The sequence below is a fragment of the Tenebrio molitor genome, chromosome 4 (genome assembly GCF_963966145.1).
Source record: "Tenebrio molitor chromosome 4, icTenMoli1.1, whole genome shotgun sequence".
NCBI lineage: Eukaryota > Metazoa > Arthropoda > Insecta > Coleoptera > Tenebrionidae > Tenebrio > Tenebrio molitor.
The window spans coordinates 17654154-17664740 of record NC_091049.1 but is presented as its reverse complement, the minus strand read 5'-3'; the positions used below and the strand labels follow the sequence as shown (position 1 = coordinate 17664740).

General features: G+C 36.4%; 1 long non-coding RNA gene across 1 annotated transcript; it reads right to left on the bottom strand.

Moving 5' to 3' along the window:
* Positions 1–1002: 1002 nt before the first annotated feature.
* LOC138128961 (uncharacterized) lies at positions 1003–2614 on the bottom strand. The gene is made up of 4 exons (XR_011158974.1): positions 2015–2614; positions 1873–1955; positions 1730–1815; positions 1003–1676 (listed from the first exon to the last, which is right to left on the bottom strand). It is a non-coding gene; the product is annotated as an uncharacterized lncRNA (long non-coding RNA).
* Between the last annotated feature and the right edge of the window lie 7973 nt (positions 2615–10587).

The window sequence follows — 10587 nt, the reverse complement described above, 5'->3', positions numbered from 1 at the left end:
TTTCTAGCTTATAAAAATATAAGTCACGCAAAATACCGCTTATTTACCTGAATCAAAAACCATGTTTTTGATGGAACCAAAACGGATGTAATGATCAGATAATTTACTCTTAATCAAAAACTATGTTTTGACTAAACTACAAACGCAAATTAAAACTAGCGTTTTGATCGCGACATGACTGATACAGTTGAAGGTCACGCAAAATACATGATTCTGAAACTGGCGTTTTGAAGAGATCACGCAAAACACATGATTCTAAAACGTGATTTTTGAGTGAGCCAGAACCAGCACTATATAACTACTAACACATTATTTCTTCTTGCACCGTTTTGGCTCAAAGCGAATATAAAAAACGACACGATATATTCGCTAAAATTATACACATGAATTTAGCTGTTAAATTCAATTTATTAAAGAATACACAACCACATTATAGTTATACACCAGAAAGTTGTTTGGAAAATGACAGTTACAAGTTATATTTTGATAGAACAATTTTAACTGACATTCATATTAAGCATAACAGACCAGACATTATTATTTTAAATAAACAACAAAAGCAAGCATATCTTTTAGATATAGCTGTTCCAAATTCACATAATATAACACAGACATATAACACAAAAATTAATAAATATTTAGAGTTGTCCGTTGCTATGAGAAATCTTTGGTGTTTAGAAAAAATTTCGATTTTACCACTTGTAATTTCAGCAACGGGAATAGTACCGCAATCTCTTTTTAAAAATTTAAAAATTCTGGATTTAGATAACACATTGGTAGTTGAAATTCAAAAAGGTATATTATTATACTCATGTCACATCGTGAGGAAGTTCCTTAACATTGACACAGAACATAATACACAACAAAGTCAAAATGCGGAGGCACGACGCCGGTAATTATGTTGATAAGCACTGCACTATTACTTGATAGTAATATCCGTAATAGTGTATGTACTCCGGCAAAATTGCCGTGCCGCCGGGTGGAGGTGGGATAGTTATGTAATGTTAAAATGCTCACTTAAAACTAATTCAGTACCAATGTTGGATAAAACTCATCTTAAGGTGAATGCAGACATGCAACAAAACATCGTAACGTAACAATTTTTTGTTGCGCCTCGAAGATACTGTGTTCTCGAGGTTAAGTAACATAGCGCGTATCATGGGCGCGAACATATCAGTCGTTGACTACTGACTGACCCTAGAGTCCTAGACTTATAAACGCTACTTTCTTACGCCCTTTAGTCCAGACTTGCACACATGTGGTGCAACATGAGTGCGTAACATTTTTTTTGATGCGACCCTGTAATGTTACTGAGTGCCGTCCAGACTTGATACGCGTTGATGTTACGTTACGATGCTCTATTGGATGTCTGTACACACCTTAAGGGAAAAATAACAGTTCTCGCACGTATTTTTGTAATCAGTGGTGTGAAGTAGGTGTGTGTAGAGTGTTGGATCCTCCAGATGTGCAGTATTTTCGTACAATGAAATACAGAAAACATGTTTGGTAGTAGGAATAGTACCCATTGTAACATTTTACTCACCAGAATTGCAATTACATACAGCCTCGGTTTTCATACCTAAATATAAATGAGGTAAAGCATCAGGCTTCAATCTTACCTCCCTTCCTAAACCAAGTCGTGGACACACTTCAAAATCATTTTGACAGAAGTGTTTCTAAAAATGGGTAATTAGCTAAAACATTGTTGTGCTTTATTTCACTAACATACGCAACACACTCTCATTCCTTTAACGAAGCTTTTAGATCTGCCCAATAAACTCCACCATTTTTGTCTCTTCAACAAGTTTGTTGCACCTAAAACAGTATTAATCACAAAATAAACGTATTAATACTGCCTCCTAATGATTTTACCAGTGGGTACTCTGAAGAGCTTGAATCCTTTTTGCGTGGTGTTTGTACATTTTGGTACACAGCAAGTACAGACCATTTTCAACCTGAGCAAGCACATCACTGTCGTAAAACAATGAAAACTCAAAACGAACCAAGTGCTTACCTAATTAACAGACTGAAAATAAACGGATCTACAAACTATGGCAAGAAAATGTAAATATCAAAATTAAACTAAAACAACAAATTCTTAACAAAAACGACTAACTATGAAAGAACATGAACACGAACACAAAATATAACGAAAATCATCAAAATTAAACTAAAACAACAAATTCTTAACAAAAACGACTAACTATTAAAGAACACAACACAAAATATAACGAAAATGTCTATCAACGTAATTTTAAAATCGAAAACTGGACACAGCACAAAATAACCTTGGGCGATTTGAAGTTCTCAATTTTGTTGACATTATGTTAGAGGTGTGCATATGTTTTTTTTTCAGTGCATTAACTAGTTATTAATTTGGTAATGAATGAAATAGATAAAATTTATTCGATTTAAATTGTTGGAGCATTTTGTAAATAAACCAGAAAGCAGTTACAAATATTGCAATACGAGTCGCAAAAACAATTTTTGAATAGTGTACGTGGTGGAGTTTTTACCGACATGAACCCGATCTCTACTCAGACATTAACTCCAAATTAAGTGAGATAGCAATATTCGTCGCAACCGTTGTCGTTACCTTATTTATCATCGAGAACCTTAAGGTTGAGCCGATAGGGACGCTATTCTGGCGGCCGCTCGACGTACTATTATTCCGGCGCGCTTTAAAATATTTTTTCACAACTTTTTCGACAGTTTAGGATATTGAATTGTAAACTATCCGGTAGTTTAAAAAATCTTCCAACTTTGTTCCAAAAATGGTTTGAATATTTTCATCAGAACAAAAGTTAACAGGGGGTATAAGTTTTACCATGCAATTCCCTATGGCAACAGTTAAAAAAAATGCACTGTATTTAACAACACGAGAAATTCATTCTATTATTATTATACAGCGTGTTATTGAAATGCGTTAGGAAAATTTAAACGGTGATAGAAGTCATCAAAACAAATTACTTTTCTATTTATCATTTTTTCGAAAACTCAAATTTATGCTCGAATTTATTTTCACCGTATTCCGTGTCATCGAGTCGTTTATGGATGGCACGGTGGAAGAACAGCGGCTTCGTACGAAAAAGTTTGACGCAAAAAAAGTAAATACGGCAAAAACCCAGGCGGATAGGTCTTGCAAAAACTTACTGACACGATTTAGTCACGTCCTTCACCTGCATGCGACCGTGTTTACAATTTATTAGAAAGTGAATTTCCCGTAATTATCGTTAAAAATGGTGCAGTAGGTACACTAATCCGGGGTTAACAGACATGGTGCTCATCTACGGGGAAGCTTTATCAAATGCTGATGGAACCAGGCGTTTGTATGTAGGTACATGAAGAGATTTCCCGGTCGCCAAGTTCCCTGTCCACCTCGCTGTCCACGTACCTTTGTGAATGCTGTCCAGCATTTAAGGGATTATGGGACTTTTAGTCCTGTCCTGTCCTGCTGACGAAGAACCTAATGTTAGTTGCCGACGACTTGCATTACGAATTGACGTTTCCAGTTTTACAATTTGGAGAACGCTGCACGAACAGGGATTACATCCTTATCATCTTCAACGCGTCCAACACTTAAAATTAGAAGATCCACCACGTCGAATTGCATTTTGTCAATGGCTTCTTCAGTAGGTCGTAACTGACCAGTTTTATCGCCAGCTCGTTCACCGGACTTAAACCCTTGTGACTTTTTTTATGGGGCCATTTAAAACAGATTGTGTATGAGACTCCAGTTGACACCGAGGCAATTCGATAAAATTCTGACATGTTCATGAGAACTCAAGCTTCAGTGGCTCGAAGGGCACACAAGAGCGTGCATAGATTACGGAGGGCGTCATTTCGAACATTTAATTTAAAGGTTAGTACCCTTGATCAAGTGTGGTGCGTAACTTCAATGTCACTCTCACTTACTACGAATAAAGAATTGGTTTTTGCTTGACTATCTAAGTTTTTAAATTCTTCGCTTTTAATGTACGAGTACGCACGGAGACATTGGCGGGTACTAGAATTTACGATCAAACTAATTAAAATTTTATCTGGGTTTAGAAAGATTTTTCGAAAAAATGGTAAATAGAAAAGTAATTTGTTTTGATGAGTTCTATCAGCGTTTAAATTTTCTTAACGCATTTTAATAACATACTGTATATGCTGATAATTCTATGAAAATTATTAAAGTAAACTAAGTAAAAAATGTATGACAAAAAACATAATAAGTAAATGAAAAATAAAATCAACAGTTCATTGACCATCAAGGTCATCATAACAAATTAAACTGAATTAAAAAATACCAACAGATATCATCACAAAAAGGAAAGTTTCATATACACTACACTTTGTTAACCATTTTTGAAAAAATTTCATTAAACTTGTCAAGTCTACTCAGTTTTTCTTGATGGCGCCGTTCTGCGACATTGTCCCTTTTCTTTCTTTTTCGTGAAAAGGAACTTGGGTTTTGATCTACATCTACCGTGCATTCATTGAAATTTATCCTCAAAGTTGGCGTTGAAGAGTCGATTGTGAACGCACTATGCGGGTAATGGATTACGCATCATCTGTTTAAATCTTACGCTTTTACACGAGTGGTGCGTTCTCAATCGACTCTCCAACGCCAACTTTGAAGGATAAATTTAAATAAACGCTCGATATAAAGTTACACAGATCATTAAAATTTTATACCGGGTGTATTATGAAAACTCTTTGGTGCTGTAAATTCCTTATTTTTCATACGATTTTAATAAATGATGTGTCAAACAAAATCGTTTTAAATGGGCTACAATTTGAATTGATCCAACATTTGTTCCTGAGTACGGTTTTTGACAGATAATAGTCAACTTTTTTTTTTAAATTGCACTATTAACTTTTTTGCTCAGTTTTATAGAGATTTTTATTTTGAATATGAAAATGTAAACAACCATGCTCATGCATAGAAACAAAAAGAAGAAATTAAAAAATAATGTTTTTTTTTTTTTAAATCAGGCAGTCACATTAAACAGTAATAAAAGTGCATTCTAATTTTGCAAAGTGACTTAGAGAGCTATAGACATTCAAGTCTATTTGACTCCGGCCGTTAACAGAGATGATTTAGTAAGAAGAATCGTAGCAGTATGTGAACATATACCACCAGAATTTTTATTAAACGCAGCAGTGGGCGTCAGTGGAAGGTTTCGAATGTGCTTTAGAGAGAATGGACGTAATTTCGAACATTTGCTATACTAAAGTTATGGTTACTTGATTTTTGTAAATTCTATTTTTTTTATAAAAAACATTTTTGATTTTTTATTTTAATGTTTGTGTATTCAGAATAAAGATAAAAAAATATACAGTGCAACTTAAAAAAACAAAGTTGGCTGCCGTCTGTCAAAAAATATAATGTCAAAAAAAATCATAGCATGTCGGGCTATAGTGTTTTTAAAACGATTTTCTTTGATGTATCATTTATTAAAATCGGATAAAAAATAAATAAGGAAGTTATAGCACCAAAGATTTTTCGTAATACACCCGGTATCTACACACCTACTTCCACATTTATTACCTAACACAACACCGGTGTTGTGCATGTCGCAGGTGCGCTTATCTCCGGTGTCTTACACATAATGTCGTCCATGGTTGAGAAATATTTCCAGTTTTTCTGCTCTCTCCCTGTTGATTCGTTATGCTTTTTTATGTTCTTATATGTCCTTTTTAAGGATTTCCACTTGTTTTTAATTTTCTGTAAATCAAATGCGACGTTGTTCTCTTTATTGAACTGTCTGACCACTTTGTGCCAAACAAGTTTCTTCATTGGCGAGGAGTCAAATTCTATCTCGTAAGTTGCCATCACTGAGAGACTTCGTGTTAAATGATCAGCCCATATTTGCTCTCTTCCACCTTTCCTCCTTCAGTTTCTTGTTGTAGCATACAAATATTTTTACATAAATACGTAATCTAAAGTTAATTGCTTACCATGTTCTGAATCGAAAACATGAAATTTGTTGTAGTGTGTTACGGCCGCATTTTCAGAATCAAAACGAAGGCAGCAAGCCGAACATTAAAAATTACACTTTCTGCCATTCTGTTCTTCTGAAAGGTCCAAAGCAGCTAAAACTTCAAACTCAATTACAAAATTGAAAATCACAACACCTAATTTAAACCTTACCATTTTTAACGTAACATCAAAATTGAATGTGTACCATAGACAAATTAACCCCTAACTGTAGGGATTAATTTGTCTATGATACGTACTATCGGAGAGCAAAAAAAACTGGTACGAGGTGTTGCTTTAGATACTTCCAAAACTCAATCAAAAATGTGAGTTTTGGAAGTGTCTGTAGTAACATACTGTACCAGTTTTTTTGCTATTCTATCGTATCTCGTAAATTCTTCGGGTTAAAAGTGTTTGCACCGAGTACAAAGCGACACTTTGCGTACTCCACCGTTTAAACGAACGCAGGAGTGTTCGTAGGTGTCAAAAGTGTGCATGGGTGCAAAAAATCCAAGAAATGAAGTTTCATTCAAGTAAAATGACAGCTGTCAAATTTAGTCTAACTTGTGAGTACTTAATGTCAAGTTAAATGGCAGCTGTCAAATTTACTCACTAGTGAGTACTTTATCTCTAAGGTAGCTCAAAAACTCCACCTGTAAGATAAAATTGATTTTTGTGAAACTGTTTTCTGCGTCACAAAATGCTCGTTGTGACACCGAAGTAGAAAAAATATTTTGTCAAACTTACAGCAATTCGCTGTCACCACGCTGTCCACTGCTGTTTGCAGTTAATAATACAGAACCGACATAGACAATATTAGGAACTGTATGGTTGCCATATTTGACAACATAATTGTTAAAAACACAAAAAAGTTGATTTTCTACTAAATATGCATGTTGGGTATAACAAATTTATACTGTTAGATATATTAATTAAGGAAAACGCAAAAAACAGCCGGACGCCGGTTAAGTCTTGTTCTGGTGACTCAATCATAAGATGGTCAAAAACGATGTAATAAGCACTCACTGCAGCCTTTGATGTTTCCACTGCAACAATAAATGTTGCTTTGAAACCTTTTCGATTACGGCTTTGTAGAGTGATTAGTTTTTGTATGTGGTTATCAAGAGTTTTTGTATTATTATTTTCAACAGTATGTAAATAGATGTTATTCTGGGCGGTTGTGTTTCTCTGAATGCTCCACCACCCACGGCCTATATAGTAGCTATTAGCAAGGAGTAAAATATCCTACAGTGGCGACGAGGATTATTATTTATTACGGGCTCGTTCAGCAGTGGAAGTGAGATCAGGCGGTCAGAATGACGAAAGAAGGGCCGAGGTCATCATACTATGGCCAGTTGCGGGAATTTAACCCGGTAGTGTCAGATTGGACAGTGTACAAACGGCGCATGGACAATTATTTTATTGTGAACGCGATTACGGATGACAACTTTAAGCGTGCAATGTTATTAACAGCACTAGACGAAGAGGCATACAAACTAATTTTTAATTTGTGTCTCCCGACTGCACCAGAGGACAAGTCGTTTACAGAATTAACCGAATTGTTCGATAAACACTTTAAAACGTGTGAATCCGCATTCGTGGCACGACAGAGGTTTTATGCAGCAACGAGGAACTCTCAAGAAAGTGCAGCTGAATTTGCAGCAAGACTCCGAGGGCTGGCGTGTAAGAGTGAATTTCCGGAAGCGGTTCTGGATATGACACTTCGTGACCGGTTCATCATGGGATTCGGTAAAGGACCGGTGCAAGATCGGCTATTTGAGGAGAAGATTTCAGTTTCTTTCGCTGACGCCGTTAGTGTTGCTTCCAGAAAAATGGCAACACATTCCCTTCAACAACAAGTGCAAGTTAAGTTGGAACCCGAAGTTTTGAAGGTGTCACAAGGCAAGGGGAGCAGTAGGTTCAAACCACAGTTCAAACCTTCAGTCACTCCAGGAGCCCAGAAAAGTGCAAAAGGCGAGGTTAAGAGTCTGCAACGATGTAAAGTATGTGGCCGAGGTAATCATATGGCACAGGATTGTCGGTTCAAGGATTACAAATGTCATGTATGCGGGGTCCAAGGTCATCTGGCTCCGGTTTGCTCCAGGAAGAGAGACGGACACAGGGTCCAAAACTATATGGAAGATCAGGATGAGTCGATTTTTTGTATTAAGTCAGATGGTTTAAAACCCATTTATTTGCCAATAACGATTTTTAACAAACAATTTTCGTTTCAACTCGATTCGGGGGCGAGCGTTTCGGTTGTTTCGGAAGAATTTTGGCAGAGTAACCTTGAAGAGGTAGCATTAGAACCATCTAAACGTAATTTGTTTGTGTATCATGGAGCAAAGCTTGATACCATCGGTTGTTGTCAAATCCCTATAGAATACAATAACGTTGTAAAAGAGATAGAGTTATTTGTAGTCAGAAATGGGAGAGTTCCTATTTTAGGGCGAGACTTTATGAAATTGTACAGTATTGAGTTTATACAGAGTCAAATTAATAATCTCAGTTCGACTAATTTAGAATATTTAGTTAATAAGTATGACGATGTATTTTCAGAGGGATTGGGTACCTTTAACAAAGGGGTGATTACCTTGAAATTGTTAGATGAGGAAGTTACACCGAAATTTTTTCGGGCTAGAACGGTACCATTCGGATTGCGCGATAAAGTAGAGGCGGAATTAGATAGGTTAGTGAAATTAAAGGTACTAACTGCGGTGAATTTTTCACAATGGGCGACGCCTATTGTTCCTGTATTAAAGAAAGATGGGAGTATACGCATTTGCGGTGATTTCAAAATAACAATTAATCCTGTGTTAGAGATAGATAAATTTCCATTACCGCGCATAAATGATCTATTTGCAAAGGTGCATGGGTCGTGTGTTTTTTCCAAAATAGACCTGTCTCAAGCGTACAACCAGTGTCTACTGGACGAAAAGTCAAAAGCGTTGGTGACGATATCAACACATAAGGGTTTATATCAATATACGCGTCTTCCATTTGGAGTAGCATCGGCTCCAGCCAAATTTCAGAAAATTATGGAATCATTGTTGGCTGATTTGGAGGGAGTAGTTTGTTTCTTGGACGATGTTTTAATTTGCGGTAAGGATAAACAGGAGAGTGTGCAAAGAATTGAAGCGGTTTTGAGCCGTTTGCGTGAAAATGGATTAAAGGTATCGCCAAGTAAATGTACCTTTTTTCAAGACGAAGTTAGTTATTTGGGGTACAGAATTAACAAGGTTGGGTTGCATCCTGCGCGAGATAAAGTCGTTGCAATTAATCAAGCATCAATACCTGCTAATATCACTCAGTTAAAATCAGTTTTAGGTATGATTAATTATTATGGGAAGTTTGTACCAAATTTATCCACAATTTTGGCTCCGTTATATGAGTTATTAAAAAAGGGAACGACTTGGAAGTGGACCAAGGAGTGCGACATTGCGTTTAAAAAAATTAAGGAGATACTAACGTCGGCGCAAGTGTTGACTCATTATAACCCAGACTATGACATTAAATTGTCCGTTGATGCGAGTCCCTACGGTTTAGGGGGAGTAATTTCGCACGTGATGCCAAACGGTAGTGAAAGACCCATAGCGTATGCATCTCGAACTCTATCTAGTAGTGAAAAAAATTGGAGTCAGATTGAACGAGAAGCATGTGCTATTATTTTCGTTATAAAAAAATTTCACCAATATTTATATTGTAGACCATTTACGTTGGTAACGGATAATAAACCGCTGATAGCAATTTTTCACCCAACTAAGGGTATTCCACAATATTCGGCGAATCGGTTAAGGCGCTGGCCGATTATTCTTTCGAATTACCAATACAAAATTGAATATGTCAGATCGGATAGGAATTCGGCCGATTTTTTGTCACGCGCATTACCAACGAAAGGCGATGTCGATGACTATGATTCGGTGGAAACTGTCGAGGGAGCAGTAAACCACATAAGTGCGAATGTTGATTTAGACGAAATTAAAAGATCAATGAGTTTAGATAATACCTTAACAAAGGTGGTTAACTTGGTCAAGAAGGGTTGGCCCGGCTCGGTTAAGAAAGATTCGCAGTTGTGGTCTTATTTCAACATTAGACACCAGTTATCTCTGGATAAGAACTTATTGTGGTGGAATAATAGAATAGTAATTCCGTCCGGGTTAAGAAAAAAATTACTTTTAAGTCTGCATGAGTCGCATTTGGGCGTAGTCAAAATGAAACAGATTGCAAAATCTTATTTTTTTTGGCCGGGGATTAATCGCGATGTTGAGCGTGTAGTTGAAGCTTGCGAGGGTTGTGGGCAAAATCAACAACACCCCGCAAAGACCATATTGCATAACTGGAAGTGGCCTAAAGAAGTATTCAGTCGTATTCATATCGATTACTTAGGACCTTTTTTAAATAAACATTTCCTAGTAATTTTAGATGCTCATTCGAAGTGGGTGGAAGTTTTTCCCACTACGAATATCACAACGAGTTTCACATTTTCAGCGTTATATAGTGTTATAGCAAGATTTGGTATTCCTAGGTTAATTGTCTCCGATAACGCTACAAATCTCGCTACAAGTTCTGAATTTCAAGACTTTTTAAAGGCATTTAACATTAAACAAATCACATCTGCCCCA